The following is a 19,364-nucleotide window of genomic DNA, read 5'->3' as shown; positions in this document are numbered from 1 at the left end:
TTTGTCTGAGCTTCTTCTTCTTAATGTCTTGAGTTTCTTGTGTTGTCTTCAAGTCTTTTTAGTGCTTCTCTTTGGTCTTCATTTGAGGTGTTGATTTCTTATTCATGTTCAACGTAGCCAAGCTCAAGTTCATATTTTCACCCCTATGACTAATATAACTTGTATACTAGCAAATGTTGTTAGTCGTAATGCATGGTTATGTTGTCATTCAACCACCGAAAATCACTAACCCTTGCTAGATAGGGTCCATGTTTCATATGACACAGATCTATTGGGTATTCATATACTATGAAAGCGGTAACAAGCTACGAGAGTGTTAAACTGGAAGGAGGAAAAAATGTAATACTTGACATATTAGTGCTTTGGTCTAGGCCCATTTGTGGCACATGTGTTTCGTTCTAGTAAAATTCAGGCACCACCAATGGTTTGACTTAGAGCTAGATGGATACTTTTTTAAAGGCTGGATAGTGCAAAAAGTAAGAGACTAGCATGGAGCCAAGAGATAGTCTCACATATTTCACGATATTCTCTCACAGCACAAGGTCGAAAACTGCTTGCTGCAGTCTCTCTACTCCACATTTGCCAACTTAGAGCCAATGCTAACTCATATTTTTGGACACGCCCTAGTCCCACCTTGATTTGTTTTCGGCGATGGCCTCACGACTTGTTTTTCTTTTTTTTTCAATCGATCAATGGAGTCTACTATTGACACAATAGAGGTGGGTGACACCCCTTAAAATCTATAGTATATAATATATTTGGCGGTCTCAGTTAATACTTTTCATAGTAGTGGGGTTACAGGTCTCGCCTAAAACCTAAAAATGACTAGTATTGCTAGTATCGAGGAGGAGCATATCCGTTCATGCCCTAGAAATAATGTATATGCTTCGTCTTCGTATGAAATATCTTGTTTCCGGTGTTGTTCTATGACCTTACCTGCTGGTCTATTAGAGCGTCCTTAGGGCACTCACAATGCAGACTCTATCATGGAGTCTAAAGTTATTTATTACCTCGAACAAAATCCGTGTCTAGCCCGGCGAGAATGTACGAAGCCACCTCCTCGTCGTCAAGTTTCTTCCCGGCCGCCGCCATGTCGTCGGCGAGACCTTTCATCTTGCTGAAAAATTCAGCAACAGTGGACGATCCCTTCTGCGCGTGTGCTAGCGCCATGTGGGTATTGATTACCCTGCCGCGGGATTGAGCGGCGTTCATGTCTTGAATGACCTTCCACATCTCGGCAGAGGTTGTGCAGTTGGACACCTGTACTTGCACATCCTTGGACACAGATGAGTAGAGATAATTGAATATTGTCTGATCCTTACCAACCCATTCATCATAGTCAGGATTGGGGATCAACTCTTCTGGCTTGTCCGCAGCTTTAGCCACCATCCTGGCCGGCATGCCTGCGGTCTTGGCGTCGAGGAAATGTGCCAATCACGCACCGCGAATGGCAGATAGGACGTGGGTGCTCCATGTGGAATAGTTGTTCTTGGCAAGTTTCTCTGTAACTGGGCAGCCGATCAAGGAAAAGGCTGTGGGCTGAATGGAGGAAGAGGCCATTGGAGATTCTTGCGAATTGGCTTGATATTTCGTGGATTGGTTTACCTAAGCTCTGATTACCATGTTAGAATGAATGAATGGTGGTAACGTGATGCCTGTTGAGGCTCACGGTTGCGTGTTAAGTAAAGGTGGGAAAAGCCCCCACCGTGGCTTACAGGAGATGAGTTGTTACAACCGTACAAAGCCCAAAGACAAGGATCTAGTCTATGACTAATGCTCTATGTTTAGTACAACACATATGCATGATCACGTATGAAGAGGCCTACCACTAATACTAGTCAAATGCATATGCATGATCACGTATGAAGAGGCCTACCACTAATACTAGTCAAATGCTGAATATTTCTAACACCCACCGTCAATCACAACTGTCTTGACAAGTTGAGATTGTTCCTGAATTTAATCATCAAATTTTTTGGAAGTGCCTTAGTGAAACCGTCAGCAAGTTGATCCGTAGTGCTGATAAATCTGATGTCAAGTAGTTTTGCTGCAACTTGTTCTCTCACAAAATGATAGTCAATTTCGATATGTTTTGTTCGAGCATGGAATACTGGATTTGCTGACAAGTATATGGCACCAATGTTATCACACCACAGACACGCAGCTCGAGGATGTGGAATACCTAGTTCATCCAATAGTTTACGTACCCACATAACTTCAGCTGTCGCATTAGCCAATGACTTGTATTCTGCTTCTGTACTCGAACGTGACACCGTAGCTTGTTTCCTTGCACACCAAGAGATCAAGTTGCCACCAAGAAATACGGTAAATCCTCCTGTGGACCTTCTATCATCAGGACAGCCAGCTCAATCTGCATCTGAGAAAGCACTGACTAACATAGAGTTAGATTTTGTGATTTTTATGCCTAGACTGATAGTACCTTGGACATATCTCAAAATTCTTTTAACTGCCTCCCAGTGTACTTTGGTTGGAGAGTGAAGAAACTGGCACACTTTGTTGACTGCGAATGATAAGTCTGGTCGTGTGAGTGTAATCTAGTGCCACTTGTGATAGACAACTTTTCAGTTGTACATAATGGTGTCTTCACAGGTTTACATAGTTGCATATTGACTCTTTGCAAAATTTCAGATGCATACCGTTCTTGTGTCATTAGCAATTCATCCTTTTTTCTTTGAACTTGAATACCCAAGAAGTAGTGCAACTTACCAAGATCATTGATTGCAAACTCCTCTAGGTCTCGAAGAAGTGCATCCATGGCTTCCTGAGAAGAACTAGCCACTATAATGTCATCAACATACACAAGCATAAAGATCACATAATTCCCTTTTTTGTAAAAGAATAGTGATGTGTCAGCTTTGGAAGGAACAAAACTGAGACTCTGCAATTTCTTACATAGCCGAGAGTACCATGCCCGGGGTGCTTGTTTCAATCCATATAGGGCTTTATCAAGTTTACACAAGTAGTGAGGTTTGGTTTTGTCTTCATATCCTGGAGGTTGTTTCATATATACTTCTTCTTCAATATAACCGTGTAGGAAGGCATTTGTAACATCTAATTGCCTTAAACACCAACTTCGTGACATGGCAAGAGATAGCACAAGCCTAATTGTAGCTGCCTTGACAACAGGACTGAAGGTATCTTCATAATCAATACCATACCTTTGCTTGAAGCCTTTTGCCACTAATCGAGCCTTATATCTATCAATCGTACCATCTGATCTTCTTTTTATTTTATAGACCCATTTGCAATCTATTACATTCCTATTATTTTGAGGAGGTACTAGGTGCCAAGTTTTGTTCTTATGTAATGCATCAAACTCAGTGTCCATGGCATGTTTCCAATTTTTATCAGCTAAAGCATATTTCAACGTTGGTGGTTTCTTAGGTGAGACAGCTAACTGACCATATCGAATTGTGCCATCAGTGTATACCTTTGGTTTCTATATTCCATGTTGTAGGCGAGTGACACGTTGATGTGTAGGACCTACATGATCTATAGGGGTAGCAGATCTAGCCTCTTGTGGTGACAGAGGTTGGTCGGGAGCACCAGCAGTAGCGCCCAATTCAGCAGCAGATTCAACAGCGCCCTGCTCCCCCATCTGCAACGCACCACCTGGCGAAAGTGGAGGCAGAGTGGACGCGTGCTGCTGATCTGATGCTAATCCGCCTGCAGGTTCTGCTGCGTGCGCTGGGTGATCACCTCCAGGATCTGCACCTGTCGTTGCCAAAAATGGAAAGACGGAGGGAGCATTTTGGATGATATTTCCACCATTTTGTGTCTGGTTTTCAGCAGCTCGTGCATTCTCATCAGCCATATTAGTGTGCATAGAATCAATGTCATTAGTATCAACAGTATTGTTATCCCCAAAAGTAGAACAAGGATTTCGAAGTGAGATAGGAAGGAGAAGTATTTCTGATCTCAATCGAGCTCCTGCATTTGGGTGGAGCTTGGCAAAAGGATAGACATCCTCATCAAAGACAACATCTCTTGATATGTAGATGCGACCCTCAGCTATATCAAGACACTTGAACCCTTTGTGCATATTGCTATAACCAAGGAAGACACATTCTTTTGAGCGAAATTGTAGTTTGTGAGTATTATATGGACGTAGGTTAGGCCAACATGCACAACCGAAAGTTCTAAGTGTAAGATAGTCTGGTTTTTGTTGGAAAAGACGTTCAAGTGGGGTTTGCTCTTGTATGACTTTGCTAGGGAGTCTATTGATTAAGTATGTGGCAGTAAGGAACGCCTCGTCCCAAAATTTCAGCGGCATAGAGGCATGTGCAAGTAAGGACAAACCAACTTCTACTATATGACGATGTTTTCTTTCAGCAGATCCATTTTGCTGATGTGCATAAGGACATGAAACATGATGAGATAATCCTATACGTTGGAAGAATGTATTTAGTTTATGATATTCTCCTCCCCAATCGGTTTGGATAGCAAGAAATTTTTTGTTAAATTGGCGTTCTACCATGGATTGAAAATCATGAAATTTTTGAAAGACTTCAGATTTATGTTTCAATAAGTAAACCCATGTAAATTTACTGAAATCATCGATGAAACTGACATAATAATTGTTTCTTCCAACAGAGGTGGGAGCTGGTCCCCATACATCTGAAAATACAAGTTCAAAAGAAGATGCTGAAATGCTTGTCGATTTTGGATATGGTAACTGGTGGCTTTTTTCCTTTTGACAAGCATCACAAATAGAAGGTTTATTTGGCTCAAAAATAAAGGGAATTTGATTCTTGCTAAGGACCTGATGTACTACTGTAGAGGATGGATGGCCAAGGCGGTTGTGCCACCTAGATGATGACGGCTTGATGGCAGCATGTATTGTTTTATTTGTTGAAGATGGACCGGATGTGGATGGCAACTTTAGTGGATACAATCCACCCTTGCATTCCTCTCTAAGCAGTATGTTCTTCGTGACCTGATCCTTGATCAAGAAATAATTTGGATGATATTCAATAAAAGCATTGTTATTAGATGTAAGGCGATGAACTGAGGCCAAATTTTTGTTAGCCTCAGGGACATAAAGAACATTGTTTAAGATAAGATTGCATTTTGGGGTTTTAACAATACTTTGACCTATTTGGTTGATTCTCATACCTGCACCGCTGGCCGTGTGTACTTGATCATTGCCATGATACTTGTCCCTCACAGTGAGTTTGTCCAACTCGCCTGTGATATGATCGGTAGCACCGGTGTCGGTGTACCAATTTGTGTCGATGCCATAAGATGTTGTTGCAGCTGAGGCCGAGCGTCGCTCCGGTGGTGGCCTGAAGGAGGTTTCAAAACGGTTGTAGCACCGGTAGGCGCTGTGTCCGCCGTCTCCACAGAGTTGACATGTAGTGATGTAGTCGCGGTTGCCGTGGTTGTCGCGGTTGTTGTTGTGGTTGTTGTTGTGGTTGCCACGGCCGCGGTTACGGCCACCTCCTCGCTGGAAGCCGCCACCGCGACCGCCTCCGCCGCCGCGCTGGGAGCCTCCGCGACCACCTCGAGTGGCGGTGTTCACGGAGGTGCCTGAGTTGTTGGGTTGGCGCAGATCCATCCTTTGTTCCCAGCTGACGAGATGCGTGTATAGCTCCCCAATGGTGAGAGACTCCACACGCGACGACATGGACGAGACAACCGGATCAAAATCCGTGTCTAGCCCGGCGAGAATGTACGAAGCCACCTCCTCGTCGTCAAGTTTCTTCCCGGCCACCGCCATGTCGTCGGCGAGACCTTTCATCTTGCTGAAAAATTCAGCAACAGTGGACGATCCCTTCTGCGCGTGTGCTAGCGCCATGCGGGTATTGATTACCCTGCCGCGGGATTGAGCGGCGTTCATGTCTTGAATGACCTTCCACATCTCGGCAGAGGTTGTGCAGTTGGACACCTGTACTTGCACATCCTTGGACACAGATGAGTAGAGATAATTGAATATTGTCTGATCCTTACCAACCCATTCATCATAGTCAGGATTGGGGATTAACTCTTCTGGCTTGTCCGCAGCTTTAGCCACCATCCTGGCCGGCATGCCTGCGGTCTTGGCGTCGAGGAAATGTGCCAATCGCGCACCGCGAATGGCAGATAGGACGTGGGTGCTCCATGTGGAATAGTTGTTCTTGGCAAGTTTCTCTGTAACTGGGCAGCCGATCAAGGAAAAGGCTGTGGGCTGAATGGAGGAAGAGGCCATTGGAGATTCTTGCGAATTGGCTTGATATTTCGTGGATTGGTTTACCTAAGCTCTGATTACCATGTTAGAATGAATGAATGGTGGTAACGTGATGCCTGTTGAGGCTCACGGTTGCGTGTTAAGTAAAGGTGGGAAAAGCCCCCACCGTGGCTTACAGGAGATGAGTTGTTACAACCGTACAAAGCCCAAAGACAAGGATCTAGTCTATGACTAATGCTCTATGTTTAGTACAACACATATGCATGATCACGTATGAAGAGGTCTACCACTAATACTAGTCAAATGCATATGCATGATCACGTATGAAGAGGCCTACCACTAATACTAGTCAAATGCTGAATATTTCTAACAAGTATAAGTACACGTCACTTCTAGCTAACACTAATCGTCCATCTCTCCAACAAGCTGACTCTTGGAGCACTGTCCAAAGCAGCCATAGGTCCCATATGTTAGCGATGGGCCGCTGCGCCGGATATGCAGGCGAGCGGACTGCAGAGAGAGGGAAACAGGAGACGCAGGCCCGGGTGAGCACCTCTGGAACTGGAAGTGTGCGAGCCTACCGACGAAACAATCGCTAGGGTTTTCATTTTTTCTCGTTCTCTCACCTCTAGGTCACTCCGAAATCTGAAGTAAGTAGGTGACATCGATCACCTTTGGGGGCGCCCTTAGACGATACATGGATGAAGCCAGTTGCTAGTAGCAGACTGAGAATATGTATTGGCTAGCTAGGTAGGTAGGCTAGCCGACGACAGGGTGATGGTGACCTTGAGGTTGTAGTCATTGTAGACAAAGAGGCGGATGCACTTGTCGTCGTAGTCTGGCGGCACCTTCGTGCTCACCCCACCAGCACCGGGATCTGCACGTCTGGCCGGTCCTTGTGGATGATGTCATGCGAGTAGTGCCACGACGACCCCACCAGCTCCGTCCATGACCCCTACTCTAGTAGAGAGCTCCCGACAAAGACAGATCACCTCGTACAATGCTAAGGTAGAGCTAAAAGATACAGAAAATAAAATATCGAGGCACTGGCAAGATTGAAACCTGAGCTCCATGAGATTTAACCATTAGCATATCAACATGAAATAGATAACATTTGCAAGTTACTATGGTCTTGTTTAGTTCGCGAAATTTTTTAAGTTTAGCTACTGTGGCGCTTTCATTTGTATTTAGTAATTTTTGTTAAACTATGGACTAACTAGGCTCAAAAGATTCGTCTCGCAAATTACATATAATTAATTATTTTTTATCTATATTTAATGCTCCATAGATATATTCAAATATTCGATGTGATGTGAGGGGAATGTTGAAAATTTTTTAGAACTAAACAAGCCCTTAGATATAATAGAGATATATTCTCTGCCACTGCCAGGTGAGGGTACCAGCTGGGCTCATGTAGTCATGTCCACGCAGCCCGGCCCTGCAGCGGGGAAGGCAGCCCAGCTCGCGTCCACGCGCTGTTGCAGCCCAGCAGGCCTGCAATGGAGAACTTGTACTCCCGGCGAACTGGGCGCCCCAGCAAGCCCTGCTGCCGGCCGCCAAGGCGTACGTCCGCGACGACGGAGCAAGCGAAACGCGGAGCGGAGTAGCTAGCAGCTAGTGATGGTCGGAAGCCCCCACTCCAGATGGCAATAGGGAATTCCCTGTCGGGGATTGACCCACCATCCCCGTCCCCGCGGGAGAAAAAATTCCCCATCCCCGTCCCCGCAAAGGTTGTCGGGGGACATTTTTCTCCCATCCCCGTTCCCCGCGGGGATCTCCGTACCCGACACTAAACAGGATAAAAGCAATGGAGGTCTGGAGCAGTGGAGCTCGAGCTCGGTCCATGGTGGGTCGGCGATGCAACGTCGGCGACGGTCGATGGAGACACGTTGGCGGGCGGCGCTCCGAGCAGCTGCGTCGCGGACCTGCACAGCGCAACGGCCACACCGCCGGAGTCGCGGACACGGGGTGCCGGGGGGCGCGGCCTCGCCACCTTGCGCGCCGCCGTTGCCTGGACTCTGGGAGCGGCAGGGACCAAGGAGCCTGGGAGTGGTGAGTACCCGAGTGGGATCCAGCTATGGCCTGGCCGCCTAGGAGCTTGGCGCCCTGGCCGGACTGGGAGCTGCCGGCGGGTGGCGGGGAGCGGGAGCTACGTTGAGTGCTAACTGCTGGATCCGTGTGGAGTTAGGGTTACCTGGTATCTGGTTGCAATATATACTCCCTGCAAGTTGGGCTGAATGTTGGAGTTGGACCTAGCGTCTTGGGCCGAGTGAGATCTGCATTCTGTAGTCTGTACATATATCTATTAGCGGGGCGGGTTTGCGGGTTTCGGGTACGGGGACAGGGAGAACGTCCCCGAACCCGCTAGACCCGATGGGGAGGAAATTTTCCCCATTAGTCTCCCCGTGGGGAGCAAACTTTTACCATCCCCGATCCCCAGTGGAGGAATTCCCCACGGGGAAACGGGTTTCGGGTCCCCATTGCCATCAGGAGCCCCCACCAGGATTTGCCTCGTCAATTAATGGTCATCTCCATGAATCACGAACTTTTCCGATATGTAGAATACGAATGCTCAACTGGATAATTGTATATAGCGTTACATGATGGCCTTTGGCCATGCCAAGTACAAGCGTGAGCGGGCGAGCGCGCGATGCGGGAAACGAGCGCCGTGGAGACCGGGCATGCGTGCGGGCGGACCTGCGTATATATTATATCAACATCACTAAATACATTATAAAACATAACACGTATATTACACGAACATCATAAAAACACTATAGAACATCATATCTATACCATGAGGACATAAAAAATCAAAAAATATCACATATATAGCACGTGAACTTGTCTACTATATTATTTGAACATAAAAAAACAATATAGAACATCATAAAAAATAAAAAGAAAAGAAAAATAAATAAAAAGAAAGGTAAAAATATAAAAATAACTGAAATAATGAAAATAATAATAAAACATAAAATAGAAAAAAAAATAAAAATCGAATGATGCACGACAAGGAAAATAGAAAAATAAAGAAATATTAAAAAGTAAAAACGTGAATGAAAGAAAACATAATTAGACACATAACACAAAAAATGAATGATGCAAAAAAAAAAGATTAATAACAAATAAAGATTAAGAAATAAAACATGAATAAAAGAAAACATAATTAAAAAATAAAAGGAAAAACAAAATCAAAAGAAAAAGATAAAAAAATAGAACATCAGCACGTGAACATCAAAGGAAATAATAAGAATAAGAAAAAAGATAAAATATACAAAACAAAAAATAATATAAAACAAAAAAGAAAAAGAAAAATAAAAGCAAAAAAAATAGAAAAAGAACCAAATGGAATATAAAATGAAAAAAATAAAGAAAAAAGAAAAAAAATTAAAGAAAAGAAACAATGACAGATTAAGAAATAAAACTTGAATAAAAGAAAACATAATTAAAAAAATAAAAGGGAAAACAAAATCAAAAGAAAAATAATAAGAATAAGAAAAAAGATAAAGATACAAAACAGAGAATAATATAAAACAAAAAAGGAAAATAAAAATAAAGCACAAAAAAAGATAGAAAAAAACCAAACGGATTAAAAAATGAAAAAAAAGAAAAGAAATTAAGAAAAGAAAATATAGCAAGAAAAAGATAAAGATAAAAGAAACAAAAAAAGAAAAGAAAACTAACAGCAACGATTGGGAGGGAAAAAGAAAAGAAACATAAAAAGAAAAAAAAAGAAGAAAAGAAAAGAAAATAAAAAATGAAAAAGAAATAAAAAGAAAACGTACATACCTGGCAACCCATCACGCACTCGCGCGTGCGCGCGGATCATGCGCGGGAATCATCGGACGGCAGCTCCGGTCCGAACGTTCGGACCCAGGGGCGGATCTACAGTAAAGCGTCGGGGTCCGCCGACGCCGATGATTTTCATAGAACCAGCGATACCCTCTGTATTCTCACCATATTAGACCTCAGTAAAAATAAATATTGACCCCAACAACTTCGCAGGCCAGTGCCAAGGCCAACAGGCCGCAAAGGCAAAAGCCCAATATGAATACATGGGGACATCGTGCAGGCAATAAACAACAGAAGCTTTGTGCCGGCCGCCGCCTGACGCTTCGTCTTTCCGATTTAGCGATTCAACTTCTAGATTTCTTCCTTTGCACTTGCACTCGCCTGCCCCTCACTGCAATCAGCATTACAGCCTGAGTGCCAGACGCTACAGCCTGTAGAGATCGACATATCTTGCCGTGGCCAGTGCAGGCGAGAAGTTAGCAGATTCCAGATTGGAGCAGTATCAAGTTATCAACATGTCAGGTAAAAAATTATACGTATGGCTGCAGGCTGCTTGCTATTATTCAATATCTACTTTAGTGTTTAATTGTGCTCACAAATTTGATAGCCAATCAAAGCACAATGGATCGATTCTTGAAAAGAAAGAATCCTCCTGCTGATCTGAACCCTGATGGAGGCACCGCAAGAAGAGATGACAATGAAAATCTTGATGGAGGCACCTCAAGAAGAGGTGGAAGCGCAGGAAACACCAATCATACTACTCTTCGTCTTCGCGAGTCTCACGGTGGGAGGTAAATTTTGATGAGCTTCCATATGATCTAGCGCATAGGAGGAAAATTTCAGATAACATAGTGTTGACACCGTTTTTTGGGCACGTGTTCAGGATGGCAGGATAAAGTGGCAGTATGCTGTTTACAAGATGAATTGCCGATGAAGGAGGGGTCGGATGTGACTAAGTCTGCAGGCAGTGATGTGTTTATGCCGATGGCTATAATGGAGGAGTCTGCCGATGACTATGGCAAGGAGTCTGCCGATGATACGGAGGAGGGGTCCGGAAACTGCTGATCGGTTTATGGAAGAATTTTAGTTTGTCACGGGAGATAGCTTTGTTATTTCCTTATTTATTTAAGTCGTTTTGTATACGGACTCCGTGTAATTTGGAATTCGAATTCTGGTCGTGTTTAGTTGTAGCTCTTTGAGCAGGGTATAAATATGAACCCTAGGGCCTTGTAATGATCTATCAATCAATCAAACACACGTTTTTACTCATATTCCAGCATCTACTTTCCGACGACTTCGTCATATTTTTTCCCTTTCATTACGAGTTCTTAGAAATTCGTCGACTTAAGCTCGGCGTGTTCTCAAGTTCCGCGTGAGTACCTCTTAGCCGTGACATCCGGGCGCATCGCTGTTGTCAGGACTAAAGTATTCGAGTTATCACCTTTGCCGATAGTAAGGTCAAATCGGCTGGCACGCCTTAACGTTTATATCGGGTATTAGCCCTTTGTGTTTGCAGATCAGTTTTGTATCAACACATCTTTTGGCACGCCCAGTGGGACGGATTCAAGATCAAGATCAACATGTCGACTTCTGAGTTTGATCAAGAGAACGTCATCCCCGTGACTGAAGCCAATCTCAAGGATGAGCAGAAGCAGGCTATTGCTAAAGCCATGGAGGATTACAAGCTGCAATGCCTGAAGTCCTTCAGCATAAACAGGAGTGGCGAGGTGATCCAGAAGGATGCACTGCCGGCACCACGGCAGGTGACTTTCGAAGCCAATCCTGGCAAGCTTCAAGATATGGTTGACAGTGCTATCAACCGAGCTTTGATCAACCAAGCTGGCGTACTGTCTAATACGGTTTTCAATGTCGTGGCAAGAACTTTCAGGGAAGGACAAATCCCACCAGATTATGTGGGCCCTTCTCATCATCAGCCAACGTCACCAGAGGTCACGGCTCCATCGGCTGCTACGGCCGCTGCGAGTGCACAGCCTGCCGTCCCTCCAAATACGTTGGGAACTACTAATGCACGATCTGTGCTGATGACAACTAACCCGCAAACTTCATGTGGGCAGAATAAACTGACTACAGATATGTTGGCATCGGCAATGTCAGGGCTGACTCTTCCTCCCAACTGGTGGGGTTATGGTATGCCCCCAGAGTTGACGTCGGGTACATCACAGATAACCGACATGAGGGGCAAGACTCCTATGACATCGGTGCTTCCCTATGCGCCGTTGAACCAGAGTCCTCTGTATACTACAACTACTACTGCAAGGCCTCATGCTGGGAATCCTCAAGATTCAATGTTCCAGATGCCTAATGCATCGGCAGATTCAATGCTGATGCAACAGAGGTCTATAGCCCAGTCGGGGTATGTCAATTCAAGGATGGTACCCAATTACCAATCATCGGCAGCGCCTATGCCGATGAACGCTGATAATGGATGGCTTGGACAGCAAGTCTTTCCACAAACGCCCCAACAGAGTTACCAGGCTACAGGATTCCAGCAAGGACAGATCTATCCCGGATTCCAGAATCAGGGGATTCCCAACCAGCCAATGAATCTCGGACAGCAACTCGGGGGGCAGCAAATCGGTGGACAGCAGTTTGGTGGTCCACAGATTGGGGGCCAGATGATCGACCCAATGTTCCGCGTAGATCGCGCCCCAAACAGACACGTGGAAGCTCACCACCAGGTGCCGGACCCGCAGCCGCCTCATCGGCAGGATGCCGATGCATATTGGGCTGATAAGATCGCTGAAGTAATGAGGGATCAATTTGGGATAAAACCCAAAGTCAACACTTACTCGTACCGGACACCGTATCCTCCTGCATACGATTTGATCCCGCTTCCGCATCGGTACAAGGTACCAGACTTTACTAAATTTTCTGGGCAAGACGACACGTCAACTATGGAGCATGTCAACAGATTCATCATTCAATGCGGAGAAGCTGGTAACCGGGATGAGTTGAGGGTTCGTCTATTTTCATCATCATTGTCTGGATCGGCCTTTACTTGGTTCATATCATTACCTCCTAACTCGGTGATTACTTGGGCCGATCTGAAGAAGCAATTCCACAAATACTTCTTTTCTGGGGTTCATGAGAAAAAGATTACCGATTTGGTCAAATTGAGACAACGCAACGATGAATCGGTTGAAGGTTTTGTGCAAAGGATACGGGAGGTCAAAAATAAATGTTATAGTTTGATTCTAGATGATCGGCAGCTAGCCGATTTGGCTTTCCAGGGTTTATTGCCACACATCAGGGATAAGTATGCCTCTCAGGAGTTTGAAAGCTTAAGTCATTTGGTGCAGAGGATTTCTGATCAAGACATCAAGCCTTTCGAGCCCAAAAGAGCATGGAACAAGAAAGTATCATTTGTTGATGAGGCAATAAGCTCAGATTCTGATGAGGAACCAGTCATCGGCTTGGCAGAATGGGTAAAGAATAAGAAGCCGATGTCTTGCCCTTTTGGGCAGAAGGAACCAGAGAAGTTTGCTTTTGACACTGCTAAGGCCGATAAGATATTTGATTTTCTACTTTAGGAAGGTCAGATCAAGCTGTCTCCTAATCACGTGATCCCATCGGCAGAGGAGTTGAAGAGGATGAAATATTGCAAGTGGCATAATGCAACTTCTCATGACACCAATGAGTGCAAAGTTTTCAGACAACAGCTGCAATCGGCCATAGAGTCTGGGAGAATCAAGTTTGACAGTTCCAAGATCCAGAAGCCGATGAAGATAGACCAACATCCTTTCCCGACAAACATGTTGGATGCCAAGGGAAAGGCCAAGGTTTTAACATCGGAAGCAGCCGAGAAAAGTGCATCGGTAGATCCCCAGCATCAAGTTACTACTGCCGATGCAAGAGGTAAGGGCTTGGTCCAGGAAAGGACCAGTTCAGCGAGGCCTCCTCGGTCTGGCATCGTTATAACTCATAGAAGGCCTCGAGAGAACTGGCAGCAACGGGAAGATCGGTACCGGCGCCAGCAAAAGGATTATCGTCAGGAGGAGGAGAGACGCCGACAGGAGTGGAATCGCCATAGAGATCATTGGAACTGTCCGTTCTTCATCCATTGTTGGGAGAAGAATATTAAGCTTCCCACTGTCAGAGACTGCCCTAAGTGCAACGGTTATGATCGGTACGATAGAACCGATCGGCGTTATCATGATGACAATCGGCGGTTTAATGGGCCGATCAGAGGAAGAGCATCAGTTCATGATCGGCTGGGGGGCAGGCTCAACGTACACGATAGGCTTGGTGATCGTGTCCAATATTTTCCCAGGAATCAGGAAGAGCTCGAGGAGATGGCTAATGCACGAGTTCCCGATGAATTCATATTCTGCAGGGATGCTAACACGCATCGGATGGAGTCAAGAGAGAACCGACGTCCGGTAGCAAGGCAAAAGCCACTCCCTCCATGGTGTCCTGAAGGGTTAACCAAGACACAGAAAAGGAGATTGCAACGTGAAAGGCAAGAGGGGCTAAGCAAAGGCGAGAACTCTGGAAGTCAGCAGCCATCAGACACTAAGAGGGAAGGTCCATCGACAGCAGTCAACATGGTCTTTATGTTGCCGATGGAGTTTCTTGCACCATCTAGCGATGATGAGTTAGAGTTTTCCGATCAGATAGCTCAGCTAGCTCTGGATCCTATGACAGCTATCTTTGAGAAACCTGCCGATGATGAAAGACAGCATCTCAAAGCTCTGTTCGTCAAAGGAAGGGTTGATGGGCAGCCAATAACCAAGATCCTAGTTGATGGTGGAGCTGCTATTAATATTATGCCGTATGCAGTATATCGGAAGCTTGGGAAAGGGGATCAGGATTTGACCAAGACCGATATGATGCTCAAAGACTTTGAAGGAAACGTGTCTCCAGTCAAAGGGGCAATATGTGTAGAGTTGACCATCGGCAGTAAAACCTTGCCGACAACTTTCTTTGTGATCAGTGGAAAGGGTGCTTACAACTTGTTGTTGGGAAGAGATTGGATTCATGCCAATTGTTGTGTCCCATCTACAATGCACCAATGCTTGGTTCAGTGGGTAGGTGACAAAATTGAGATTGTCCCGGGGGATTCTTCTTATGTTATTGCATCGGCAGAGGCAGACGCCTATGAGAGGACCAGGTGTATTTCGGGAGAAGTTTGGGAGAAAGATTTTCTCAAGGTTGCCGATTACGAAATTCCACCGATCCAAGCAGTCGGTTCTGACGAAGATTTTTAATGGATAGGTTCGCCGATGATGGAAAGTTAGGCCAGGGATTCACATCGGCCGATGAGTTGGTAGAAGTAGATATAGGTAGTGGTGATAAGCCTAGACCTACCTTTATTAGTTCTATGTTAAATTCTGAGTGTAAGCAGCAATTAATCGATTTGTTAAAGGAATATAAAGATTGCTTTGCTTGGGATTATACCGAGATGCCTGGTTTAGACCGATCAATTGTTGAACATCGGTTGCCTATTAAGTCTGGATTTCGGCCACATCAGCAGCCAGCTCGCCGATGTAATCCTAATATCCTTCCTGACATCAAGGCCGAAATAACTAAACTTATTGAAGCCAAGTTTATTCAGCAGTGTTGGTATGCCGAATGGATTTCCAATGTTGTTCCGGTCTACAAGAAGAATGGGAAACTTCGGGTCTGCATTGATTTCAGGAATCTTAATAAAGCTACGCCGATGGATGGATACCCAATGCCTGTTGCCGATCTGTTGGTTGACGCTGCGGCTGGTCATCGGGTCATTAGTTTTATGGATGGCAATGCAGGATACAATCAAATATTTATGGCAGAGGAAGATATTCCAAAAACCGCATTTAGGTGTCCTGGTCATGTTGGGTTATTTGAATGGATAGTTATGACCTTTGGGTTGAAGAATGCTGGTGCTACTTATCAAAGGGCCATGAATTTTATATTTCATGAGTTCATCGGCAAGCTGGTAGAAATCTATATTGATGATGTGGTGGTTAAGTCTGGGGATTTCTCAAAGCATCTTGCCGACTTACAAAAGGTGTTAGAGTGCACAAGGAAGCATGGGTTGAAGATGAATCCCAATAAGTGTGCATTTGGTGTATCGGCAGGGCAGTTTCTTGGTTTCATGGTACATCAAAGGGGGATTGAAATTAGTCGAAGATCTATTGACGCCATCAATAAGATAGTGGCCCCTACCAACAAAACTGAGCTCCAGTCCTTGATCGGCAAGGTAAATTTTATCAGGAGATTTATATCTAATTTGTCTGGTAAAATTCGTGCTTTTAGTCCTCTTCTTAAGCTAAAAGCCGATCAAGAATTTATTTGGGGGAAAGAGCAACAGTCGGCTCTGGATGAAATTAAGAAGTATCTAATGAATCCTCCAGTTCTAGTTCCACCTCAGCAAGGAAAGCCCTTCAGATTGTATTTGTCTACCGATGGGATGGTTATTGGTTCAGCTTAATTCAAGAATTTGAAGGGAAAGAGCGTGTAATTTATTACTTAAGCAGGAGGTTGATTGATCCTGAGACCAGGTATTCGGCCATTGAAAAACTATGCCTATGCTTATATTTTTCGTGTATCAAGTTAAGGCATTACTTGTTATCGGCCGAATGCACTGTTGTTTGCAAAGATGATGTGATCCGGTACATGCTATCTATGCCGATTATAAGTGGCAGGATCGGTAAATGGATTTTGGCGCTATCGGAATTCGATCTGCGTTATGAATCGGCTAAGGCAGTTAAAGGACAGATTATGGCCGATTTTGTGACTCAACATTGCGGTGCAGTGGAAGCTTTGGAAATTGTGCCCTGGACGCTTTTCTTTGATGGATCTACATGTGACCGGGGAGCAGGGATCGGCGTAGTATTGGTTTCCCCTAAAGGGAGGAAGTATGAATTTTCCTTGCCGATTGTTGCTACATCAACAAATAATCAGGCTGAGTATCAGGCTTTGATCAAGGGGTTGGAGTTGTTAAGAGAAGTTCGTGCTGACGCTGTCAAAATCTTCGGGGATTCTATGTTGGTTATAAATCAATTGGCCGGGAACTATGAATGCCGAAGTAAAGTTCTCATAGCTTATTACGAGAGGAGTATGCAGTTGTTAAAGGAATTCAAAGATTTCCGTTTAGAGCATGTTCCCCGATTGCATAATGAAGAGGCCAATCGATTAGCTCAGCATGCCTCAGGATATCAGCCTATGATTAATGCAGTATCGGTAATCAGTGCCGATGATTGGAGGAAAGAAATTATTAATTATTTGAAAGATCCATCCAAGAGAGTTGAAAGACGAGTTCGATTTCAAGCAACCAAGTATGTGCTCCTCGAAGATGAATTGTATTATCGAACTATTGATGGAATTCTTCTCCGATGCTTAGGTAATGATGAAGCTAGGAGTTTGATGGGAGAGATCCATGAGGAAGTGTGTGGAGCACATCAGTCAGCTTTTAAGATGAAGTGGATGATTAGAAGGAATGGATATTTTTGGCCAACCATACTTGAGGATTGCTTTAAGTATTTCAAGGGATGTCAAGGTTGTCAAAAGTTTGGTAACGTTCAAAGAGCACCCGCATCGGCTATGAATCCTATTATCAAGCCTTGGCCGTTCCGGGGATGGGCTATCGATCTGATCGGCCAGATTTATCCACCATCTAGCAAAGGGCATAAGTTTATTTTGGTTGCCACCGATTATTTCACTAAATGGGTTGAAGCTATTCCTTTGAAGAAGGTCACCTCGGCCAATATGATTGATTTTGTGAAGGAACACATTATTTACCGATTTGGGATTCCTCAGACAATTACTACCGATCAGGGCACTATGTTCACATCGGGGGAGTTTGATGAATTCGCAATCGGTATGGGGATTAAAGTATTGAATTCTTCTCCTTATTATGCTCAAGCCAATGGGCAGGCCGAGGCATCTAACAAAGGGATTATTAAGCTTATTAAACGAAAGATTGAAGAAAATCCTAAGCGGTGGCATACATTGTTAAATGAAGCACTGTGGTCTTATCGGATGGCTTGTCATGGATCAACCAAGGTGTCAACCTATCAATTGGTGTATGGGCATGATGCAGTGTTGCCTTGGGAGATTAAGGCCGGATCTAGGCGATTATCTTTTCAAGATCAGTTAACCGCCGATGATTATGCTACTTTGATGATCGATGAGTTGGATGATCTAGCAGGGCATCGGTTAAAAGCTTTAATGAGTATAGAAGAAAATAAGAAGAGAGTTGCTAGATGGTATGATAAGAAAGTGAAGGCTAAGGAGTTTGCCGATGGGGATTTGGTATAGAAATTAATTTTGCCAGTCGGAACTAAAAGTGCGAAGTTTGGAAAGTGGTCTCCTAATTGGGAAGGTCCATATCGGATAAGTCGATCGGCTCCTGGTAATGCCTATATTCTAGAAACTCTCGAAGGAGTTGAATTTCCCAGAGCATTAAATGGCAAATATTTAAAGAAGTACTACCCTAGCATATGGGTCGATGCATAAAAGTTTAAATGCCGATAACACTCCTATCGGCTGGATTAAAGTGTATCTGGGGATGGACTTAAGGTTTCAAAAGGTGCCGATAACAGTCCTATCGGCTAGACTAAGACATTAAGAAAGCTGAAATGCAGAAGAGCAAAGGTGTGTTGCCGATGAGAGCTTCAGATGTTCAGCAGCACTTGGATTGCCGATATGGCGCGCAGCCGGATCTGATTGGCTGTTTCTATCTCTTTGGTATCATCATCGGTAGAACCTTCTATTGGCTTCAGCTTCTTCTTCAACTGCAGCGCTTTGCGACCGTGGGCATTTCGTTCTTGCTCGAGGTGCTTGATGGTCTCCGGCAGTTGGCTCTCTTCTTGCTGGGCCTGGGACAGAGCATCCTCTACTTGCTTGAGTTCGGCCAGCAGGGCTTCTCTTTTTGCCGATAGATCAGAGACTTTTTGCTTCAGTGCATCACCTGAGGACTTTAAGGTGCCGATGTTCTTATGCTTCTCATCGGCTAAGAGTTTTTCTTTCATCATCTCCTCAGAAAGCTGGATTTGAGCAGCTCTATCGGCAAGGCGTCGAGTGGCTCTCTGGTACTGCAGCTGGCGGCTTTCTAGGTGTGCGGCCTGGAAGAGTGTTTCCTCAGCATCGGCAGGAATTTGGCCTCTAAGGGTCTTGAACAGGGCTTTGGCTGGGTCAGAATCGTTGACCAGTTGAGCTGTGTCTTGATGAAGTATGGCCGATAGCTCTTCCAGCTTAGCCCTGGTTTCTGCCGATACAGTCCCAACTGCCCGAGAGGAGCTTGCTTCCTCACCTTCTTCTTCGGAGATATCAATGGCGAAGGAGAATAAGCTGTCGGGAAAATCTTGTTCCTGAAAATGGGAATGAAATAAGTCATTTTTTATGGCCAAAGCTTCGGCAGATAATACTGGTGAAAAAT

The sequence above is a fragment of the Sorghum bicolor genome, chromosome 4 (assembly GCF_000003195.3).
Source record: "Sorghum bicolor cultivar BTx623 chromosome 4, Sorghum_bicolor_NCBIv3, whole genome shotgun sequence".
NCBI lineage: Eukaryota > Viridiplantae > Streptophyta > Magnoliopsida > Poales > Poaceae > Sorghum > Sorghum bicolor.
The sequence above is the reverse complement of the archived record's forward strand: the minus strand, read 5'-3'. Positions refer to the sequence as shown.